General features: G+C 38.3%; 1 protein-coding gene across 2 annotated transcripts in view; it reads right to left on the bottom strand.

The window, feature by feature from the left end:
- Positions 1 to 24,120, bottom strand: part of LOC308176731 (uncharacterized protein) — a 583,853-nt gene that overhangs the window by 384,627 nt on the left and 175,106 nt on the right. The window contains exon 1 of one of the 2 annotated variants that reach the window (XR_013938546.1): positions 9,537 to 10,196. The exons of the other annotated variant lie outside the window; for it this stretch is intronic. The gene's annotated coding sequence lies outside the window, so the exon portion shown is untranslated. Of the gene's footprint in view, positions 1 to 9,536; positions 10,197 to 24,120 lie in introns of those variants that run through there. 2 annotated transcript variants of the gene reach the window in all.

Genomic DNA, 24,120 nt, shown 5'->3' with positions numbered 1-24,120 from the left:
GAAACATGAGCTTCAGGAGAGATAATTTGACTAAACAGAAAGGCACAATTTTAGGCAAGGATTTTAGGCAAGGATTTATCAAGGAAGGATTTATTCAGTCCTTCCAGATGTAAAATTTATGTCTCTGTACCAAAGCCAGAGGAAGTATGTAGGAGAGACCCTTCCATGCTCCATAATCCATACAGTATCTTAGCAACTGTTATCTATTTATGGCCTGAAAGAGCAGCTACTGTCCCTCTTAACCCCTGGATTTAACTATATACATACAGCATGATTTCAACAGATGCTGGGTTTAGATAGCGAAAGTTCTTTTATGGACTTTCTAAGCAAAACAGATGGTTTAATTTCATAATATTGAGAAGATCAAGTTTCTTAACTCTTTAGTGGGCATCTGACACGAATCTCCATCTTAAAACCACTTGTCATCACTAAGAAACATATGTGAGTAAGGTAACTATCTTTTTATTCAAATGTGTATTTCCGCACTTAATTTGCCGAAGCCCCATTAGCAAAGTGCATCAGTATGTTATAGTGGGAAAATCAACTTCCAACACCAAAGGACAGAAAATGCTGTGCCACCCGTAGCTTACATAATATTTCAGGTGGTTTTCTTTTTTTTTTTTTTTTTTTATTTTAATCTGTGAGTAGCACATTGCCACTTACTCATCTCTGCTACTTTTAAAAGAACTGCGGATGAAAACAAAACAACCAGAAACTGAAGAGAATATCCCTAAGAGCCAGTGTGGCTTTGGATACATCCTAAAAAGCAATTCTGATTGTTACTCAAGAGCACTCCACTTAAACTTTGACCATTGCTTACATTCACATATGTAATGTGTTATGAACCCTTTTGGAGAATCAAGAGGAAAAAAGTGCTTACTTGCCTATAAAAGCTGTACACATCAAGTTTGTTCTGCAAGGGGAAAACCTGAAGAATCTTTATAGCAGCTAATATGACAGATTTTGTAAATGGACTTAGTGAAATATTGTTCTCTGATTTCTTTGGCATCAGCATGCAGATTATGGCTAGGCTTAATGCTTTTAGATAGCAGCTAAAGCTGGGTACAGCATTCACTCTGCAGTGCATTTTACAACTGGTGTGTATTATTATTGATGCCTTCCAGCTCTCACTTCATGAATGTTTTCTAGTATGTGGGTGTATTTTGTAGACAAGGGATGCTTAGATTAGGAATGAGTACATTTGTTGTAGTCCAGAGATTTCCATATTTCTGTTAATACTTAGTTTCATTTTTAAGGCAAAGTTACCATTCATCTCGAACAACATGCCTTTTATCACCATGTGGACACAAGAATCCCTAACTGGAAATGTGTTTTTGACAATAAGTAAATGTAAGAAAGGAAAAAGCTAATAATTGCAGTTATCTAAAAATGCATTACATGAACTTATTTAGATGTCATGAACCAAATACAACTTCCACTACGCTTATATCCAAGAAGCACTTGGATTAGTCACATGTACTATATTGCTCAAGGCACAGACCACTGCTGTATGACTGTAGAGCAGATTATGTTGTCCAAAAATCCATTACAGTGACACCATTCTGTGGATGCTGCCAGAATTGAAGAGCTACACCTCCTTTAGTGTTACCAAAAAATCAGTCATCCAGACAATAATTAATAAATAGCAGGTGGACGATGTGGTCCAAACCATCCCAGTTGCATTACTTCCAAATGCAACTTCTGAAGATGAAAATAATGCAATGATAATATTCAGTATTTCATACAACCACACAAGTGTTAATATTGGAATCTAGAAAATAATTCTGAAACTTTGTATGTTAAGAAATCTTTTATTCTCCAAAAAGTGAAAGTGGCATGTAAAGAAACCCACTGAGTAAGTATGGAGAATAAGTATGCATTAGTACATTGAAAGACTGTCTAAGTTTCTTCAGTGGTAAATTTTCTAATTTAATCTATTTTCTTTTTTTTTTTTTTAACCTTGACATATACTGCAAGCTTACAGGCTTGATTTCTACATTTTACTCACAGTGACTTACACTGTAAGTAATACCATTTCCTCTGTACAGATGAATACTAATTAAACAGTATCTATAAAATGATTAGCCAATAGAATTTTTTAAGTAATTTCCAAATAAAGCAAACTTTACTTAGATAAACTGTATCTGTCGAAAATTAAAAAAGATAATGTAAGTAGTGACTGATGAGAAAAGACTGATGTTTATCCATTGGAAAGCCAAGATTTGCTGTGCTGAAAACTGATGTCTAGAAGATCTTAGAAATACACAATAGGGTGTGTGAAAGAGGACTATGGAAATCAACACAAAGGCCACCAAAAATCATTTCTCTCCTGTACCTGTCTGTCAATTGATTCTAGTTTCCATAACTTTTCTCTCTGCTCCAATTCTTTGTTGAGGATTCTGAGATGAAGAAACTCACCTGACTAAACATACTTTGGAGATCTGCCTTTAAGCTGGTAGAATTAAGTCATTAACTACAGCAACTATCTATGTACCACTTTTGAAAATACAGCATCTGATGCATTCACTTTCTACAAGCTGCATTCACCAACCAGTGTTAGTCAGCTTTGTATCTCTTTTGCCTAAGTGTTAAAGATGTGCACCAGTCTCAGTTTCTCTAGATAACTACATCATATATATTTAACTAGAATCAAAGTAATTTTAGAACACTTTTTCTTTCTTATTTTATGAAATGTACATTTTCTATTTACCAATAATGTAAATAAGGTTTTTCCTTCCTTGGGAGTAAATTTTGTCTGTGTATGTCTCTAGATATTGAGTCTTCAATATGTATTTCATTAAAGAAAGCATCTTATTTTTATTAATACATTACCTCTCAGATCTTCCTGATTCAGTCTAATGAAAGCATTCAAATACAGCTACAGATAAAATTTAGCTCAAGTTCAGATACTCATTCTTATGGAAAATAGAACTTAAAAACATCACGTCTATTGAGAGAGCATTACTAAGATTCTTAAAATCTTAGCAGGTCCTTACTTCACTGAAGCACAGAGGAAAGCTTCCTTAGATTCAGGGATGCTTATAATCAGTCAATCATACAGCTATCACTGTTTTCTCCATGTACCATGAATTCCCCCAGCAACAAAGTTATGCCCTTGGCTGCAAAACACAAACTATATGGAAACTGGAGCACCTAAAGAATGTTGCAATTCATTTTGTTATGTTGAGATTATTCATGTCCCAGAATTAGTAGTATGATAGATGCTGAAATAACTACACTCAAATTAAAACAGAAATATATTTTAATTTAACATTTTTTACAACATAATATATATATTTAGAATAATTAGTTGATTTAGCAAATTTGTATGTGCTGATTAATTATATTTGCTTGATTAATAAGCTCATGCCTCTTTAAAATATTTTTAGTTGCTACCTCTATGAATGCAATGTCCTTAGTAAGGATGCCTTTATACTTAGCTTATCAACCATAAAAAACGTAATCTTTTCATTCTTTGGGTGTTAATTTTTATACTATACTGTATTTGTAGAATAAGGAACATGGCATGGTTCACAATCCGTATTTCATAGAATCATAGAATATCCCGAGTTGGAAGGGACCCATAAGGATCATCAAGTCCAACTCCTGGCACCGCACAGGTCTGCCCAAAGTTTAGACCATGTGACTCAGTGCACAGTCCAACCGCTTCTTAAATTCAGACAGGGTTGGTGCAGTGACTGCTTCGCTGGGGAGCCTGTTCCAGGGTGCAACCACCCTCTCAGTAAAGAACCTCTTCCTGATGTCCAGCCTAAACTTCCCCTGCCTCAGCTTAACACCATTCCCGCGGGTCCTGTCACTGGTGATAACGGAGAATAGGTCACCTGCCTCTCCACTCCCCCTCGCGAGTAAGTTGTAGACTGTGACGAAGTCCCCCCTTAGCCTCCTCTTTTCCAGGCTGAACAGGCCCAGTGCCCTCAGCCGCTCCTCATACGTCTTCCCCTCTAGGCCCTTCATCATCTTTGTTGCCCTCCTCTGGACACTCTCCAACAGTTTTACGTCCTTTTAGTACTGTGGTGCCCAGAACTGCACACAGTACTCGAGGTGAGGCCGCACCAGCGCAGAGCAGAGCAGGACAATCACTTCTCTCGACCAACTAGCAATGCCGTGCTTGATGCACCCCAGGATACGGTTGGCCCTCCTGGCTGCCAGGGCACGCTGCTGGCTCATATTCAACTTGCTGTCAACCACAACCCCCAGATCCCTCTCTGCGGGGCTGCTCTCCAGCGTCTCGTCGCCCAGTCTGTACGTATAGCTAGGGTTACCCTGTCCCAGGTGCAGGACCCGGCACTTGCTTTTGTTAAGCTTCATGTGGTTGGTGTTCGCCCAGTTCTCCAATCTGTCCAGATCTCTCTGCAAGGCCTTTCCACCCTCATCCGAGTCCACAACTCCTCCAAGTTTGGTGTCGTCAGCAAATTTGCTCAAAACACCTTCTAGTCCTATATCCAAATCATTTATAAAAACATTGAAGAGGACTGGCCCTAAAATGGAGCCTTGAGGGACCCCACTAGTGACATTTCAGATACTTCAAAGAAAAACCAACTGATGATAACCACAACAAGGTAAAGGTTAAAAAAAAAAAAAAAAAAAAAAAAAAAGAGTGAAAGCAGAACAAAAGAACTAAGGACAAGTCACAGCAAGCTGGATTCTTTAGGTCAGACTGTATGAAATTTAGGCATTAGGGTTGCCCAGGGAGGTGGGGTGTAACTGTCCCTGCGGGTGTTTAAAGAAAGGTTGGATGTGGTACTTAGGGACATGGTTTAGTGGGTAATATTGGTGTTAGGGGGACAGTCAGACTAGATAATCTTGGAGGTCTTTTCCAACTTTAATGATTCTATGATTCTGTGATTCTAAGTCAGTCTGGGATACAGTGTATGAGTTTAGGAATAAAGGGGAAGCAGAGTGAATATGCTGTGACGTTCAGGAAGCAGATTTCTTTATCTGAACTAGTGATTGGCTAAATCAGGTCATGCCATGTTTCCTTTGAGTCCTCTGGAATGACACCATTCCTTTCTTCTCTTGTATTATGAGAAGGTGTTTAATAGCGAGGCCTGATTTGTGTAATAATAGGCATTTACAAGGCATGTAAAGAATGCCTTGTGTGCCAGATTAAATAAAACTGGAAAAAAATACTTACAATTAAGACTCCAATAATTCAAAGATAATATGTGTTCAGCTTAGTTAATATCTACTTATGTGCAAGGAAGAGACAAAAATAGCTGGCATGTTAAATTAGAAGTAGAAAACAAACAACACTACCTGCTGAATTTAAGTAGTCCTAAAACTACTCAACAAGATCAAAAAAAAAAAAAAACTGTTTAATGCATATCTGAAGCCAAAAGAAGAGCCAAAAGAAGAAGCAGCAAAAAGATCCCATTAAGTAAAAGAAACAAAGATTAGCAAGAGGTAAAAAGAAGAATTAAGCAATAAAAGAAAAATGTATGGCAAGAAAATAACTTTCAAAAAATAGCTGGTGCTGTAGCAACACAATTGTGTTTTAATATATCAACAAAGGATACATTAGACATTTTTTTTTGTTTATTTGTTTTTAATTAATTATGGTCTTAATATCTTTCTTGGTCAAACAACTGTTCATGCAAAGTACTGAAGTGAAAACCAAGACCGGGAAGTATCCTGGCCCAATTATCTGAAGAGATGTTAATTTCAAAGGTGAAAGCAGATGCTCAGAATAGGCAGAGAGGACATTCAGAGCAGCTAGCATTTGTTCTGTTTTCCTATTTGATTTATCATGATATCAGAAAAGGACACAGCATATGTATATCATAACGTACATCTTCCTCTGCACCAAGTGAATCAAGTGAACCATATCACCAGCTCAGGACTAAACTGTTGTAATTGCACATTTATATCGCCAAACAATCCACTGCTCCATCTTAAGAGGATAGCACTTATAAATAACATGCAGAAAGTAAAGAAAGTATACCCAGAGATAAATAAGGGTTCAGTCTCTCCATGGGATGCAGACCTGAAGAGGATATTGCAAGAAGAGTTATTGCAAGTTAACTGTCTGTATTAAAAAGGAAGAGTTGCACTATGTTAATTAATTCATTTGACCAAACAGCTACTCATCTATTCCTAAATTTTAGTTATGTTTCATTTGCAATTTTACCCAAAATATTGATTCAGGAAGTATATTGGATATAGATGATAGGCAATTTGCTCTAAAGAAAAATAAATAATTTACTTTAATTGCATTGTCAAAATCTGTTTGCACCAGGACACTAAAAGGTTTATAGGGCACAAGCTAGATTGGAAAAGCCCTATTTATGGACAAAATCTATGTGGATGCCTTCACGATATTTTGATTTTTCACAAGGTAAAATTTACATCAATAATTTAATCATGTATGAAGAAGATAAAAACATCAAGGTAAAAACATAAAGTATTTTCTCCTCTAAATATGAGATTCTGCAGTCACACTGCTTCCGTGTACTGTATTTCACAGTCCTGTAAGTTCCCATGGAGTGACTTTTCACACAAGTCATTAGATTTCTGCATCCATTTTAGCTAGTACTCCATAGAAGAGTCAAGCATTGTCCTTTAGAATTCAGGCTTTAATGGAATGCAAAATGAGTTAATGAAACTCGGCTACAAACTGCTAATACACAGGAAATCAACAGCAGAATAGTAAAGACTCAGCCATGCAGATGACAACTATTTTCCTAAATAATGTGTGTGTACATATATATATATATATATAAAAACTTATATGCAAAGTAGTATGTATATAAAGCTAAAGTATGCATTTCATTTTGTTGTTTGGTGGAAAACTGCTTCAGACAGACAGCGCATAGTAAAATGTTATAAAGCCAGTATATGAAAACATTAATAAACTATATTGTATATACATTCTTAAAGTGATTTTCTAAAGTGAAATAGAATTGCCAGTTTTTTGTATGTTGAGTTATGGGTTCCCTTAGGAAACTTGTGCATTGGTTGGAACTAGTTTTGTTTCTAATCTATTCATATAATCATAGAAACATATTCCTCCATCCAGGTTTGTAGATGTTTCAGGGAACCTTCCGAAAACTCTGAAAGTAAACCACATTTTATATGTTTTATCTTTATTCTGACTAATGTGTTTCTGCCTTACGTTTGACTGTGCAACTCTCCATGATTCTATCTACTACAAACACTGCCATATCATATGTCCAGAATAGAAACATCTAATATTCTACAGCTGTGGCAGTGACTTCCCCAGACTATATGTTTTGATGAAAGAGTATACACTCAGTTGTAAGAGGAATAAAAAAATATATATATATATGCATTTTTTCATGCTTCTTATGTCCTATTTCATTCCTTTTTACTCCACGAAGGTTGTAATCATTCCAAATCTATCCTCTTACAAAGTCATTCGAGGTCTGTAATTATGTAGTCACCCTTCTCTGGACCTCTTCTATTTTTGCTAAATGTTTTTCAAGTACCTCCTCTGACATTTTAATTTACGTTTTTTGAAAAGAGTTACAAATCACTTAGCTTTTCAGCGTAAACCTTATTCACCTTAAGTGCTCCTTTCATTCTTTGGTAGGCCCACTGACCCAGCAGCTCTCTCACAGACTGCATGTGTCTGAAATACTTAATTTCTTATTAACTACTTCACTGAAATAATTCCATGAGAGTCTTTCTAATTCCAAGCTTTTCAACTATAGTGGTAAAAATTGTTTCTTCTTACTATGCTCTACTAGATCTGATTTCCATTTGCAGAGGATTTTTCTTAAACCCTCCTATCATACATTTGCTGAGTTGCGACGTCTAAGTGTTCCTGCACATCCCCTCTTCATTTTAGTGCCTTTTTGTTTTAATAAGACTATTTAAAAATAAAATAAATCTCAAAATGAAGCCTTTATCTCTTAGTGGCACAATTCCTCTGTTTCCAGGCACTGATTTCTCTTCAGAATCATGTATATTTAAGTTCATACTTCAAGCTAAACATGTGTGACTTCTGCTTTGAAGAGATACTAACTTTTCATACTAACTGTCCTCCTAAATAAGGACTCTGTCTACACACTTTGGAGTACTGAAATGAGCTGCCAATCCCTAATGGCTTATTCTGACAGAAATGTCTCATCTGTTGGACAGCTCAGAGGTTTTCAAATCAAAAAGAGACAGATTAGCAGGAGCATTAAAACTTCAAGGTAAGAAAAAATAATGCTCCTGAAAATAATAATAATAATAATAATAATAATAATAATAATAATAATAATAATAATCTACTTGGAAAAAAGCCCTAAAACAGATAGCTGTAACAACAGTTACAGTCTCCCTGTCCTTGGAATCTTCACATTGACCTATAACTCAGCACTGTTAAATAGAATAGTAAAAGTAAATAAATGGTCTCTTTCAAATATTTAATAAAGGATAATATCCACTGCATTTAAAATATAGCTTTTTTATGACTGATTTTAATGGCAAGAGAAGGTCAGTCTTCTAATTTATCTACAAAATCAGAACTGGTAACTTTACAAATATCTTTTCTTCTCATACAGCATCTTATAAGTGTATGTTAATTAAGATACGGTTTACCTTCACATACTACTCATATACCAGTAAACCTTTTTTCCTGAACTATGTATATTGCACATACTCTAAATTCAAATGGACCATCTTGAACCACAGGGACAAAAGATAAGTTTTATAATTCTGCAACATATCTTACACAAGATGTTAAATACAGAAGAAATACAACAGGAAGAGGAAACAAACTGTGATACCATTAACTTTGCTTACAGCAACTTCAGGGACAACCAAGCCTCTTGATTATACTAGTTCCAACCCTATAGGCTGAATAAAGGCATTTTAGTTAAGTGACATTGAAACAGTCAAAAGCCTTTTTGACTGTCCTTGACACCAAAGAAAAGATAGGATAACAAGTCTCCAAAAAAACTCCTCAAAGATAAATGTAAAGAAAGAACAGGACTGGAAAAAGGGGCACAAAAGCTACTGTATGGAAGAGTCTGATTTTCTGCACTGACACCAATTATCAAACTAAATGTGTGATATGATTTTATAAATATTTGTTGAAGGGGCAAGTAACATTAACATATTCTAAGAGGCTTTCCTCTCATGCAAATTCTTCCTTATTTAGAGCCAACTATGTCCAACCTTCCTTTCGAGTTCCAAATGCTTTCTGAGGTTCTTAGGTCAACCCAAGCTCAAAACATTAGTACCATTAATAATTTCTCTGGACTTCTCAGTCCCATTAAATATAATAAACAACTTTTAAAATATTTTTTCATATTCCTTTACAGTAGAAGCTGTACAAAATTTTTATCTCTACTATCTCTTTCCTTGAAAAAAAAAAAGGGAACAGGTTCAGAAATGGTCATAGCTATAATATCTCAGTCAGGAGTATTTGGCAGACTAGATGCAAATTTATTATCATTTGATTTGCCAGAAAATTGTAAATGAAAGTGATACATGCACAGAGGTCAGCTAAATTATTTTAACCTAGGTAAAAGTCACCTGTTCATCAAGTAAACAGTATATTTCCTTACCTCCCTCTTGATCTGACACTGCTCTGACGCTGTTTCAGGAACTGGTCTTGGGTTGGCCAACAGCCTGACTTGTGTTATGACCCGGAAAACAGGGAATGTGGTTCATATAGTTCTGTTTGTTGTTGTTGTTTTTTTGCTTACTTTTGTTTTGTTTGTTTTGTTGTGTTTTTTCTTCCTCTAAAAGTCTCTGTAAAGAATCCTGGGGAAAAGAGCTTTGCTTTTTCTCACAACTAATGTTATGCTTTCATTTTATAGAGATTTATGAAATTGAGAGAGTTTTTTTTTAAAAAAAACAGTTCTCATTTAATGCCATACCACAATAACATCCCTTACTGAAGTGGTGTGGGTGGGGCCATTTCTATAAAGTGTCAATTGGCTTCAGTGCTTTTATTGTTTTTAATCACTTCCCAATTTAACTGGGATACACACAACAGAAGGTACCTCGTCAATTCTTCAGCTAGCCTAAATTGATATCTATTATTTCATTTCAACAGCTACAAAATTGGAAATATGATCGGTTAATTTTATCCCTCAGCACTCATAAAAAACAGAGATACAAGAAAGTATTACACAGGAAGGAATTATATAAAAAATATGAAACTTGGGGCTCTTATTTTAGCAGCCTTTAAAATAAGACTGTATATGTATAAACTAGAACCAAAATAAGAGAATATGATAGAATCAGCTTCCCTGTTCCCTGTGTGCATATACTCATATGCAATACTTTTTATGTATATCATATTGCAGTGTTATAAATAAAAAATGCCATGTTATTATTGCTAATGTAAAAACATATATACCAGAAAGTTTGAGTCTTGTCCAGAAGTTTTCAGAAATGCTTTAACTATTTTATTGTACAGAGTAATATTTTATTATGCTCCATAAAACATTTGATAATTTTGCAAAAGAAAGCAATAGCATAATAATACAGTAAGATGATTAGTCAAATTCATTTGAAGCCAATGTTTTCATTACAATTTGTTTGAAGTATGAAAAACACTAAGGAGGTACCTTAAAACATAGGAAAGTTTTTTGTTTGTTTGTTTGTTTTAACAATTTGGACTGTGTTTTAATATATAAATAATACACTATTACTTCAAATATTCATAAACACTGATTCACACCAATTCACTCTTGTGGAGAGAAAACCTTTAGTAAAGTTAATGAAAGATGGCATATTTTATATTCTTATTTTGGCATACTATTTCTGTTTCCCTCCACTTCCAGTCAAGAATATTCTTTCACTGGCTAAACTGCTGAACAAACAGTATATTCAGTGCAGTGTAATTTGGTGATTTTTTTTTTTCTGGGGGGACAATTTATGTCAAGTGTGCCCTGGTAGGGCTGGGGCAAGAATCAGGTATCAACATGTCCATAGCTACAGGAGATGAAGGGTTTGAAGAGAGATCAAGATAGCAGCAGTAGCCAGCTATCTATTTGTTGTTGTTTTTGGATGTATTCTTAAAGATTTACCTTTTGTTGTAGATTCAAACAGAAATGGAATATTAAAGGTTGGGGATTTTATGTGTGTGTGTTTTTTTTTCTAATCTCGGTACTCTTCACGCAACATCCTCTCTAGAAGTATGTAATTAGATTTTTGCATAAAGGAAAGAAAACACTGCATGTTTAAGAACACTTACTACCACTTTAAGTAAAAAGAAAAATCATTCCAAAATGAACCTAGTCACACATTCCCCCATTCTCTACCAGGTGCACATCAACTACTAGTCAATAAAATATCTTAAATATCTTCCTAACCCTTACATAACCCATCGGGTACAGTACAACAGTCTAATCCCTCACATGCTGAATGAACACACACACCTCTGGGCTCATCACTCCTTCCCAAACCCCAGTACATTTGAGCCACATAAAACCTACATGGAGAGTCAACCGTAAAGGCAAATATTCCTTACAAAGTATTTGCAAAAGTGCTCCGCGGTTGTTGTGGAACTATGACAACTATTTAAATAAGACTGCACTAAATATCTCTTGCTTCAGTGATTGTAGGCCACCCATATTCCATAATGATCTGTGAGGACTGTGTAATTGGAGAAAGAGCATTGTCTCTCTAAGTTAAAAGTGAACAAGAAAAGATGAAGTTACTGTCAGGACAATCTGCTGGGACTATGACAGTTTAAAAGAGTAGGTGATAAAAATAAGCTTCTTATTCAAACAGAAGCAGCGTATGCAGATAGAGTAGCATCATGATAGTGGCACGTAGAAGGATATGTTAGGATACATGAATTTGTCAAGTGCAAAGCAAGTATTGCAAAGACTACATTAATCAAAAGACCAGATTAAAGCTAAGAATTAGTTTGTATGTCATGTCTATAAATTTCTCATACTTTTCTTCCCCTACAGAGAACACTTGCAGCAAGCTCCACCACCTCATCAAAATATGATGGACCCATCTTGGCTTTCATGTCTTCCACTTAAAATTCTTGAAAACAATTCACTGTCTTCTGAGATGTCAAAAAGATCTTTTATACTAAATATATTACCAAAAGTCATCTTTAAAAACTGGCCAATCTTTCATCTGAAGTTTCTGATTCATAAATCAGAACTGATTTAAATAAATCAGTACTGTCTATGTGCCCTAACAGTGTGAACATCTGTCGATTCCTTCAACCTAACTAATTGTCAGGTTGGACTGTCAGGTTCCTTCCAATATGCTGGATTGTAAATGCACTAAGTCACCTGAATATTTACAATGGTTAAAAGTGATCATAAACAAAATCACTGGACAAATACAGGATTATGCATTTAGAATACTTAGACTAACATAACTAACTTTGACTATCTTTTATTTACCAAGAAAAGTATTACTAGTGAATTCTGGTGAAAGGCTTAAACTGAGTCTCTTAAGAAAAGAAAGAGAGAACAAGAAAATGAGAGAAAGAGAGAGAGAAAAAGAGATTGAGAGAAAAAAAGAGAACAACAGGACAACGAATGAATGAATGAAAGAAGGAAGGAAGGAAGGAAGGAAGGAAGGAAGGAGGGAAGGAAGGAGGGAAGGAAGGAGGGAAGGAAGGAACTAGCCACTAGACAAATCTTTCAAGTCCCTTATAGGAAAAGGGGGTGATGGCCAGAAAGTTGAAAAAATGATCAGTAGCATACCTCCTCACTCCAAATTCAGAAGGAAAAAAAAAAAAGAAAACAACCCACCAATGCATTATCACAATACAATCTGTATAGTTGGATGTCTAAATGTTCTCTTGTGTTACAAGACTTTGCTATTGTTAGGGTTGTGCTACTTCAGTTGGACTGAAGCCTAGCATCCTGTCCACTGCGATGAAAGAACATCAGGGGAAGTCTTATTGCTGATTAGTTAGAAAAAAAGCATATAAAAATATTTATAGGAAATAGTTTCAGGGATGAGTTAATTGCTGTTAATTTTGGTGAATCATGTAAAGCATCAACATAAGCAGACATTTGGCAAAAAAATATTAGCATCGGGTTAATTTTCTTCAAGAAAAGTACTAATGCTTTTCCAAATTTTCTATTGTTTTAATATTACATCATTGATGAAATACTTAGAGTAGAAATCATAGGAAAGTAAATTGCTTTAAAAATAAAAGCCAAAAAACCCTTGGAAAAAGAGATTCATTATTCATTTTAACTGAGCATTAAAAGAAATGATTCTTTTATTTGCTTCGTTTTTCATCAGTCAGGAAAATAAAATATTTCAATGCATTTCATTTGTTGCATTGACAGTTAAAAACTGCATAAAAATTATAATGTTGTACCTAATTTAGACTTATACATGGCTAATATTCAAAACTGCGAAGTGAACAGACACTTCTTACTGAAAACTTGGGTTATTGACTTAAGAAGTATCTTTACGTATGATGCTGTGGTTTTTTTGTTTGTTTTTCAGGTAAATAGTTAAAGTGAATTCTACCTAACAAAAAATCAATTTTCACTAAGCTAATATATAACCGTTGGGTTTGGGTACAGAGATTTTTCCAGAAATTATTGAAAGCCTATTACTCTGGCAAAAATAAAATGTATGGCACAGCAGTTCGCTCAGGCAGGGTGAGCAGGGAGGGCAGAGATCGCAGAACGTTCCCCCCCCCCCACCCATACGAACAACTCCTCTAACAGCTGTCGACCACAAGCTGGGCTGCAATGGTCTACACCAGGCAGACTGCTCTCTCTAGAAAGTCTGTAACCACGCAGACTGACTGCCTGCTCAAAAATGCGGCAGTTCAGGTCTCTGGATGCAGGGAGTGTCTGAGCCTGTTGCTGCCATCTGAGGGAGGCAGAGAGACTGTGTGTGTGAGGTGCGAGCAGGTGGATGACCTAGTCCGCCTGGTGTTAGAGCTCAGGGAGGAGGTGGAGAGGTTGAGGACTATCAGGGAGTGTGAGCAGGAGATAGACTGGTGGAGCAACTCCCTGCAGGGCCTGAAGCAGAGGTACCGGGCTGAGACACCCCAAATGGGGGTGGAACCCCTGCCCTGTCGGGCAGAGGGAGAGGACCTAGCAGTTGAGGAGGAATGGAGACAGGTCCCTGCTAAACCTCGCAGGAGACGCCCCCACCTACTGCCCCCACCTTCCCAAGTGTGAGTACAAAACAGGTTTGAGGCCCTAGAGCTTGAGAGACTGGTGGGTGAAGATGCGGTAGAAAGTCTACCCAGGAGGATGCCTAGGGCAAGGAGGTCGACTCCACGCCTCAAGACTGCCTCCACCAGGAAAGACAGAAGGGTAATTGTTGTAGGCAACTCCCTTCTCCAGGGGACAGAGGGCCCTATTTGTCTGCCTGACCCTACCCATAGGGAAGTCTGCTGCCTCCCTGGGGCCAGGGTCAGGGATGTTGCCAGAAAGCTTCCCAACCTGGTTCACCCCTCTGACTACTATCCGCTTTTGATAGTCCAGGCTGGCAGTGACAATATTGAGAGAGAAGCCTGAAGGCTATCAAACAGGACTTTAGGGGACTGGGACAGTTAGTGGATGGAGCGGGAGTACAGGTGGTGTTTTCATCCATCCCTACAGTAGCAGGGAGGGGTACAGAGTGGACACGGAAAGCCCACCTGATTAACACATGGCTCAGAGGCTGGTGCCAACACAGAAATTTTGTTTTTTTGACCATGGGGCGCTTTACTCGGCACTCGGCCTGATGGCCGCAGACGGGTCCTATCTCTAAGGGGAAAACGGATCCTAGTCCAAGAGGTGGCAGGGCTCATTGAGGGGGCTTTAAACTAGGTAAGAAGGGGGACGGGGCTGAAATAAGGCTTGTTGGAGCTGTGCCAGGGGGAACAATGGCAAGGCCGGGGGAGAAGGCAATGGCCCGACTGAAGTGCATCTACACTAAGGCACGCAGCACGGGTAACAAACAAGAGGAGCTGGAAGCCATCGTGCAGCAGGCAGGCTATGACTTGGTTGCCATCACGGAAATGTGGTGGGACCACTCTCATGACTGGAATGCTGCAATGTCTGGCTATAGGCTCTTCAGAAGGGACAGGCAGCACAGAAGGGGTGGTGGTGTGGCTCTCTATATTAGAGAGTGTTTTGATGTTGTGGAACTCGAGGCTGGGACTGATAAGGTTGAGTCTCTGTGGGTTAGGATCAGCGGGAAGGCCAACAAGGCAAGCATCCTGGTGGGGGTCTGTTATAGACCGCCGAACCAGGATGAGGAGACGGATGAGGAGTTCTACAGGCAGCTGGCAGAAGTTGCGAAATCGTCCGCACTTGTTCTCATGGGGGACTTCAACTTCCCAGACATGTCCTGGAAGCACAACACAGCCCAGAGAAAGCAGTCTGGGAGGTTTCTGGAGAGCATGGAAGATAGCTTCCTGACGCAGCTGGTTAGGGAGCCTACCAGGGGAGGTGCCCCGCTAGACCTTCTGTTCACAAACAGTGACGGACTGGTGGGAGATGTGGTGGTCAGGAGCTGTGTTGGGCAGAGTGACCACGAAATGGTAGAATTCTCTATTCTTGGCGAAGCAAGGAAGGGGACCAGTAAAACTGCTGTCTTGGAATTCCGGAGGGCTGACTTTGAGCTGTTCAGGACACTGGTTGGCAGAGTCCCTTGGGAGGTAATTCTGAAGGGCAGAGGAGTCCAGGACAGCTGGGCACTCTTCAGGAAGGAAATCTTAATGGCTCAGGAGCGGTCTGTACCCACGTGCCCAAAGATGAGCCGGAGCGGAAGAAGACCGGCCTGTCTGAACGGAGTTGTGGTTCAAGCTTAGGAGAAAAAAGAGGGTTTATAATCTTTGGAAAAGAGGGCGGGCCACTCAGGAGGACTATAAGGCTGTTGCGAGGCTGTGCAGGGACAAAATTAGAAGGGCCAAAGCTCATCTGGAGCTCAATCTGGCTACTGCGGTTAAAGATAACAAAAAATGTTTTTATAAATACATCAACACAAAAAGGAGGACTAAGGAGAATCTCCATCCTTTACTGGATGTGGGGGGAAACTTAGTTACAAGAGATGAGGACAAGGCTGAGGTGCTTAATGCCTTCTTTGCCTCAGTCTTCAGTGGCAAAACCAGTTGTTCTCTGGATACCCAGTACCCTGAGCTGGTGGAAGGGGATGGGGTGCAGGATGTGGCCCTCACTATCCACGAGGAAATGGTTGGCGACCTGCTACAGCACATGGATGTACGCAAGTTGATGGGGCCAGGTGAGATCCACCCGAGGGTACTGAGAGAACTGGTGGAGGAGCTGGCCAAGCCGCTTTCCATCATTTACCGGCAGTCCTGGCTATCAGGGGAGGTCCCAGTCGACTGGCGGCCAGCAAATGTGATGCCCGTCTACAAGAAGGGCTGGAGGGTAGACCCGGGGAACTATAGGCCTGTTAGTTTGACGTCAGTGCCAGGGAAGCTCATGGAGCAGATTATCTTGAGTGTCATCATGTGGCACTTACAGGGCAACCAGGCGATCAGGCCCAGTCAGCATGGGTTTATGAAAGGCAGGTCCTGCTTGACGAACCTGATCTCCTTCCATGACAAAGTGACACGCTTAGCGGATGAGGGAAAGGCTGTGGATGTGGTCTGCCTTGATTTCGGTAAGGCTTTTGACACCATTTCCCACAACATTCTCTTCAAGAAACTGGCTGCTCATGGCAAGGACTGGCGTACGCTTAGTTGGCTTAAAAACTGGCTGGATAGCCGGGCCCAAAGAGTTCTGGTGAATGGAATCAAATCCAGTTGGAGGCCAGTCACTAGTGGTGTCCCCCAGGGCCCAGTACTGAGGCCAGTCCTCTTTAATATCTTTATCGATGATCTGGATGAGGGGATCGAGTGCACCCTCAGTAAGTCTGCAGATGACACCAAGTTAGGTGCGTGTGTTGAGCTGCTCGAGGGTAGGAAGGCTCTGCAGGAGGATCTGGATAGGCTGGACCAATGGGCTGAGGCCAACTGTATGAAGTTCAGCAAGGCCAAGTGCCGGGTCCTGCACCTGGGGCACAACAACCCCAAGCAGAGCTACAGGCTGGGAGATGAGTGGTTGGAAAGCTGCCTGGCAGAGAAGGACCTGGCAGTATTGGTTGATAGTCGACTGAATATGAGCCAGCAGTGTGCTCACGTGGCCAAGAAGGCCAACGGCATCCTGGCTTGTATAAGAAGCAGCGTGGCCAGCAGGTCTAGGGCAGTGATTGTCTCCCTGTACTCGGCTCTGGTGAGGCCGCACCTCAAGTACTGTGTTCAGTTTTGGGCCCCTCACTACGAGGCTTGTGAGGGGTCTGGAGAACAAGTCTTACGAGGAGCAGCTGAGGGAGCTGGGATTGTTCAGCCTGGAGAAGAGGAGGCTCAGGGGCGACCTTATCACTCTCTATAGGTACATTAAAGGAGGCTGTAGCGAGGTGGGGATTGGTCTATTCTCCCACGTGCCTGGTGACAGGACGAGGGGGAATGGGCTAAAGTTGCGCCAGGGGAGGTTTAGGTTGGATATTAGGAAAAACTTCTTTACCGAAACGGTTGTTAGGCATTGGAATAGGCTGTCCAGGGAAGTGGTTGAGTCACCATCCCTGGAGGTCTTTAAGAGACGTTTAGATGTTGAGCTTAGTGATATGGTTTAGTGGTGGACTTGTTCGTATTAGGTCAGAGGCTGGACTGGGTGATTTTGGAGGTCTCTCCCAACCTAGACGATTCTGTGATTCTGTGAATTCACTCCTCTCTTCTTCCCATTAAAATACAGAGTAACAACCACTTATCTTCTTGTACTATCATCAAAGAATTCCCATTCACTCAACATCCTGAGTGCTGTCTTAAATAGCTAAAAAGATAGGTCAGATAATTTATTATACTACCTTAAAAGCCAAATGATTCTGTGCCTATACCACATTTCACAGTTTTCACCATAAATTTACATCTTACACCATGAAGTCACTATTTAAACTTTAGTTAGTTAATAATGAGTAATAAAGCACTTTTTTTTTTTTCAGGATTTTAAAAATTTTCTATCCTGAATCGGTTTGTTTTATATTCAATAACTCATTCAGGAAGGTAAGAGCAATGAGGATCTAAGTTTAACTTCCTAGAACATTACCAAAAATTTCAGCATATTTTTAAAGCAGTTTAACACTGCATGATAAATCAATCAAATGTTGTAGCAGATGTCTAATGTATTCCTTTCACATAAGCCAAATAGAAGTGGGTAGCATCTGTGTCAGATGCAAGCACAACTGCTTGCCAGCTAGGCTGGCCACAATATGGTGGATGTTGATTGACAGTAGCTATCAAAGGTTGAACTAAAAGTTTGAGAGAAATTCAAAGGCGGTTGTTTTATAGAAATGTTTATCTGAATAAATCAATCTTTTTTTCTTCTGATTGAATGTAAAAACAATTGTTTTCCTGAAACTTTTTAACATGAAAATATTTTATATAAGCAGGAACATTCAGTTTTTGTTGTTGTTGTTGTTTTTATAAAGTAAACAGTAACCCTATCGATTTCTAACAAAACCTGCTAGATTAGACCTGTACTATTGATTTATGAGACTTGTTTTTTTTGCTAATCAGAGATCAATTTTATTAAAGCTTATATTGGTTTCAAGAGAAAGAATATCTCTAGCGCTTTGATAAGAAAAATATTACTACATGAACAGCAGAAAGAGATGTCAGATTACGGTTATTTGTACAGATATATTGTACGCTGCCCTTGTACACCTTGTCATCAACTTGAAACATGAGCATAAGTGAATTCCAGAACAATACAAGGCTTCTCCCTCTCATACTGTACCATTATCATTGCTTGTCATTATCACTGAAGTTTGACGCCTGAGATTATGCCATCTGATTCATCCCTTTCTCTCCCACACAACTGGATTTTGACTCAGTTTTGATGCTTTCTCCCCCCCCCCAGAATTTCTCAGGTAAAATTCTCAAGAATCATATTGTTTTCTTCATTGATTTAATTTTCCTTCTCTGTTGAGTTCATAAATAACTATGTGAAAATGCATATGGTCTCCAGAGTTATGCTTAATTCCTGCCCTCATGATTTTCAAACCTTTCTTTCAGCAGTTCTCCTGACCTCCCCTTTTCCACTTCATCAGCAGGAATCACATCTTCCAAGGCAAACAGAATAGATCTGCCTGCTCACTAATCTTCCTTCTTTTTTACACTGCTGCTGCGTGGCCATTGTCCTACCATCAAACCTGGCAGGAACAAAGCATTTATCATTTTTTTTCACACATCTCTGCACTTGCTTGCAAATCACCCTTTCTGACCTGGGATTTCCTCCAGCTATCCTGAAATGCAACAGAAAGACTCTACAAAAAGAAAAAATAATAATAAAAATAAAAAAAAATCCAATATACCAAGTTTTTTCTCAATACTGACCTGTCCTATGATGCTTACAATAGCAGATGTGCTGAGAAGAATGAAGATAAACTGGGAATCAAAGACCTAGTAGCAACTCATATGAAAGTAATCTAATGCTTCACATTGTTTTTGGACTTGATTTGACATGTTAGGATTTATAAAACTGAATATTTCCAACACAGCTTTGGACTTTGGCTTAAAGGTAGTTTGGGGGTCACTGAACAAATGTATTTTTGCTGGTCCCATGAAATGTCATTTAGATTTGGCAGTTATAAACTACAGAGAATCATGATTTCCCATCTGTGATTTCAATTATAAAGCTTGATTTTGGCAACATGTCAAAACCCCAGAGCTTTCCAATGCACTGCTCACACACCACGCACAGGCCTCATCAGTGTTCTACAAAGAGCTCATTTCCATTGTGAGTGAGGAGCTCCCAGCAGCAGAACCTCAGGATAAAACTAGGCCACGGTACATGGAAGATCACAAAGTAGAGACCTGCCCATCAACCCTTTGTTAATTCCATTATTCTAATTGGTTCCAATAGAAATTTACTTGTTAAAATGCTGCCAGCTGGACTCCCATGTCCCCCCATACTCCCCACCCCCATTCTCCCAGAATCTACCTCTCTGCAAATTCAATTGCACTTCTGTTTTACAATGTTTCATGAACTTTTTCATATCCAAACCTTTCTTTGTCATTTGAGAGTATTTTAACTCTCATTTAACTGTGTTCTGCTTTCCATAATATGATTTGGTTTGGTACAGTACACAGAAAATGTCTTTATTTAATAGAATCTATTGCAGTGAAAAAAAAAAAAGGAACACAGAAGACAGACTATAGAAAACAACAGATTATTCTAGCCAATATTATACTACCTTTGATCTTTTAATAAACTAAATTTGCATTGTTCAGTTGTGTTAGCAATGTTAATGGTTAACCACTGATAATGTAGTAGCATAGACATTTTGTTTCCCAAATAGTTCATTGTAATACAGCTCACTGTAGAGCTATATGGGAAAAGAGCTATAATGCGAAAACACATTAAAAGATATCACCATAATATTATTTTCCTCGGGGGTATTATAGTATCCTACAACACATTTGAAGTCAGATCTTTTCTCCACCTGTGCTAATTTCCCAATAAGCCTACCGGAAGCTAAGCAGGTGACTAGACAGTAGCAATGCTCAGTTTTCTATTTTCTAACTTGAGGTATTTCAAAAGGATTTGATTTCCAAAAGTAAGGACAAGTATTCAATTTGCTTAAAAATTAGTCTTCGAGAAATCTCAGATTGGCATATCATTAATTTAGTCATTAGTAACACCTAAAAATTTAGATTACATTAAATTAAATTGAGAAGGAATTTTTGCTCTGCGTCATTATCCACACCTGTGGATATATTAAAACTCTACTAGCTGAAGAACATTTTGTTTAATCTCCTGTGTTTAGTAGTAGTATGCATTTATTTTGGAGATTCCAGGCTTAATTTTGCTTTTGGACTGATCAAGCAATTTATTTGGGTGGGCAGTTTATTAGATTGTAGGCAACAGCTTTTTCACCTGAATGAATAGGCTTCTTTGTGGTTACACATACATAATTATAATAGGCTAATGTTGTTATTGTGAAGACCAAAACCAAGTCTACTACTGTCATAAGAATTTATACTAATTTTCTATTCCCTTTCCTACTGGCAGAAAATTCACATCCCCAAAAGGTGTGTTTTAGCTTTGCAGCACAAATCTCAATTCCACATCAATAGCTATTCTGTCCTACCTGCTGCCACTAAGCCATCATACTAAAAACAAGATTCATAGTTAAACTGCTGCTCCTGTGCTGATATTCTGATTTTTCTAAAGTAAGCAATCCTTGTATTTTTTCTTTCTCTGCATCAAGCAAAATATCACTTGCAAGAAACAGAAGAAAGAAAATCCTAATCAATGCAAAGTAAAAGGAACAAATGCTTATTTATCTTACGCTGAATTTAAAAACAAATCCATACAGAAACCACAGAGAAATGGCTTCAAGGATGCATTTGTGGAAGGACTTTTCTGGGTCACACAACAAGGACAAAAGCACTATGTGGGAGAAAGTCATAGACGTTTCACTTGATCTGAGTAATCTGATACAATGTTGTGTGTAAGGGGAATGATTATAATATTGGCGCTGCTGAGCTGCTTGAGTGGATAATGGACTGGCTTGCTTATTAAAGACAAGCGCTTCTAAAAGAACTCAGTTCAGAGCAGAGGAAAATACTAACAGCATGCTATAAAGATCAATACCAGACCACTTTTGTTTGATTTATTTAATCAGTGACCCCACAGAAACAACATGCAAGGATAAAGAAAATCTGCTGACTGCAGAAAATGGAGGTCGGGCAAAGTGGTATGGGGAGGGTGGGCTACTGGTTTTGTGGGAGGTGAATGGAGCAGTCAGCTTGGAGAAGTAGAGAAAGCTCAGCTCAAACTGCCCAGGCAAGAGTATAGGGTAAGGAAATGAAAAAGTACAAATCCTGGGCATCTGAAACAAGAAACAGACTTAAGTATTTATAAAGCATTGATTGCGATCATATGGCAGAGATTGAAGTAATCCTTCCATTTTACACAGTTTTGCAACTACTGTAGGTTCTTACTGTAGTTTTGGCTGTATCAAAGGGACCAAAGATATAGAGAGAATCCCAGAAGATAGCAACAAGTGGTTTAAGGCATACAAAACACAAAGTCAGCCTGGAAGGGATGAAATGTTTAGCATAAAAAGAGAAGACTGACAACAGTGTTCATGGACACAAAATGCTTCTGCAGGAAGAGGGTATTTGCTCCTTCATTACCTATGAGAGAAAGAATGGAAAAAGATGAAATTGCAGCAAGAAATCACTGGAATAGGTTGCCTAAAGTGCTTGTGGAGCCTCCCTCCTTGGATATCTTTAAAAGTTACTGAGATGTGGTCCTGCTTGAGCAGGGAGGTTGGACCAGATGGCCTCCAGAGGTCCCTTCCAACCTTAATCATTCTGTGATTCTGTGAAAGCTCTGTTAAACATGAATAAACTTTTTTATAATGTTTCTAGAATTATTCTAGTAGTTCTGACAACTAAGTACTAGGGCAGCTTAAGGAGATAAGCATCTGTAGGTCCAGACTATACAAACAGCTGTCAGGAATGGTGTGAGTATAGCAGATCCTGCGCTACGGATAAACAAAAATGCTAAATCATGTAACAAAGTTCCTTCAAGTCCTACTTTACATTATACTGGTAGAAACACATCTCAAGACTCTTGATGTATGGCTTAGCTGCAGTAAAAATATCATAGCATACAAAAGATGACAATTTAAAATATTAAAAAAAAATAAATAGTAAATAAAAATCAAAGGAAAATATATTTCTGCTCAGATTTTAGTGTTCCACTAGAACATTTTGATTTTTATTTTTTTTTAATGAAAAGTACATCAAATATTTAGAAAGGGTGAAACAAGGTCATGCAGAACTCAAAAGCTGTAATTAAGTGAGTCTTCTGTTTAGAAAACAGTAAGTTAAAATTATATGAAATTCTTCAGTGAAAAGAAAACTGTATGTCAAAGAATTTCATGCTAATATCCAATACAAAAGACAGAGACTCTGGCTTGCAGTAGCTAACAAAAAGCTTTCCCCTTAAAAGTCTAAGAAGAAGGTATTGTCCAAAACCTGTGCATGTTACTGATCACATTTTATGCACTTTCTTCCAACCCTGTACATTGAATATTCATTTTGGTAAGTAAATACATTACTTTGAATTAGTCTTTGCTGCTGTAGCAGCAAAATGCTTTTTCACCCAGTTATGCTTAGACTCATTTTTTTGTCTTCTTTTATTTCTGAGAAGAATTGAATTTTCCAAAAACATGAAAACAATTTCAAAAAGAACACAGGTCAAGATGTATGTGCATGGGCATGTTTAGGTACATCACTCTATTAGCTGCTTACAAGGTATGCAATAGCATTTCCTCTTTTAGTGTTCCTCCGTTTCAATCAGGTCTAAATAGGAACGTATTGCTTGATGTCTACGGTAGATGAGATCTTGGTCTGAATATATATTAAGAACCTCTCTAATCCATGACTTTATACAAGAGATCCATATTTGTTATTGTTCTCAGTGGGAGAAAAATCAGTTTTGTAGCGATGCCACAAAAATTCATTAAGCAACATAGGTGCTTAATTTCAAATCTTGATCTAATACAGCTATTAGTATACAGTCTTTTACATACCTAGAATGAGCATCGGCAGATTATTATTCGTGGAGAATCACAAAGGCATTTGTTTGTAATCTATCCAAATATATTACAGCAATCTGTTATTTTTTTGGGCATTATAATTCCAAGCATAAGGAAATATTTACCATATTTTAGTAACCATAGTTTGAAGTGTTCCAGCTGTATTCTCAATTTCATGTTGTCAGGTGTGTCAGCATTTTAAATGTACTTAGGTTTCCATATAAGACAAAGAATAATTCATCAATTGTTAAGATCCAGGTACTGTAAGACAAATAGACACTTGGGAAAGAAAACAACAGACAATACCCTCAAAAAAATGTACTCTGCTACTGTAGTATAATACCTACTGAAAAAAGCTTGTTTATATATCCTGTGCTTTATTTACTGGGCAGGAGTAGCATGAGATCAGCAAAAATCCATTTGAGTAACATAGTTCCAGGATCTGCCATTAGATCCTGACATCCTGTTTTCTGACTGATGTTGATTTTCTCACTAGCTTCGAATACTAAGCACTCTTTTACTCCGCTATAAGTATTAGCACATTTCTCAGAGATGTTGCTGAAGGTAACAGAGCTACGGCAGTTACCA

Source organism: Anser brachyrhynchus, assembly GCF_964034855.1.
Source record: "Anser brachyrhynchus genome assembly, chromosome: 12".
NCBI classification, from domain to species: domain Eukaryota; kingdom Metazoa; phylum Chordata; class Aves; order Anseriformes; family Anatidae; genus Anser; species Anser brachyrhynchus.
This window is presented reverse-complemented; position numbering and strand designations above follow the sequence as displayed.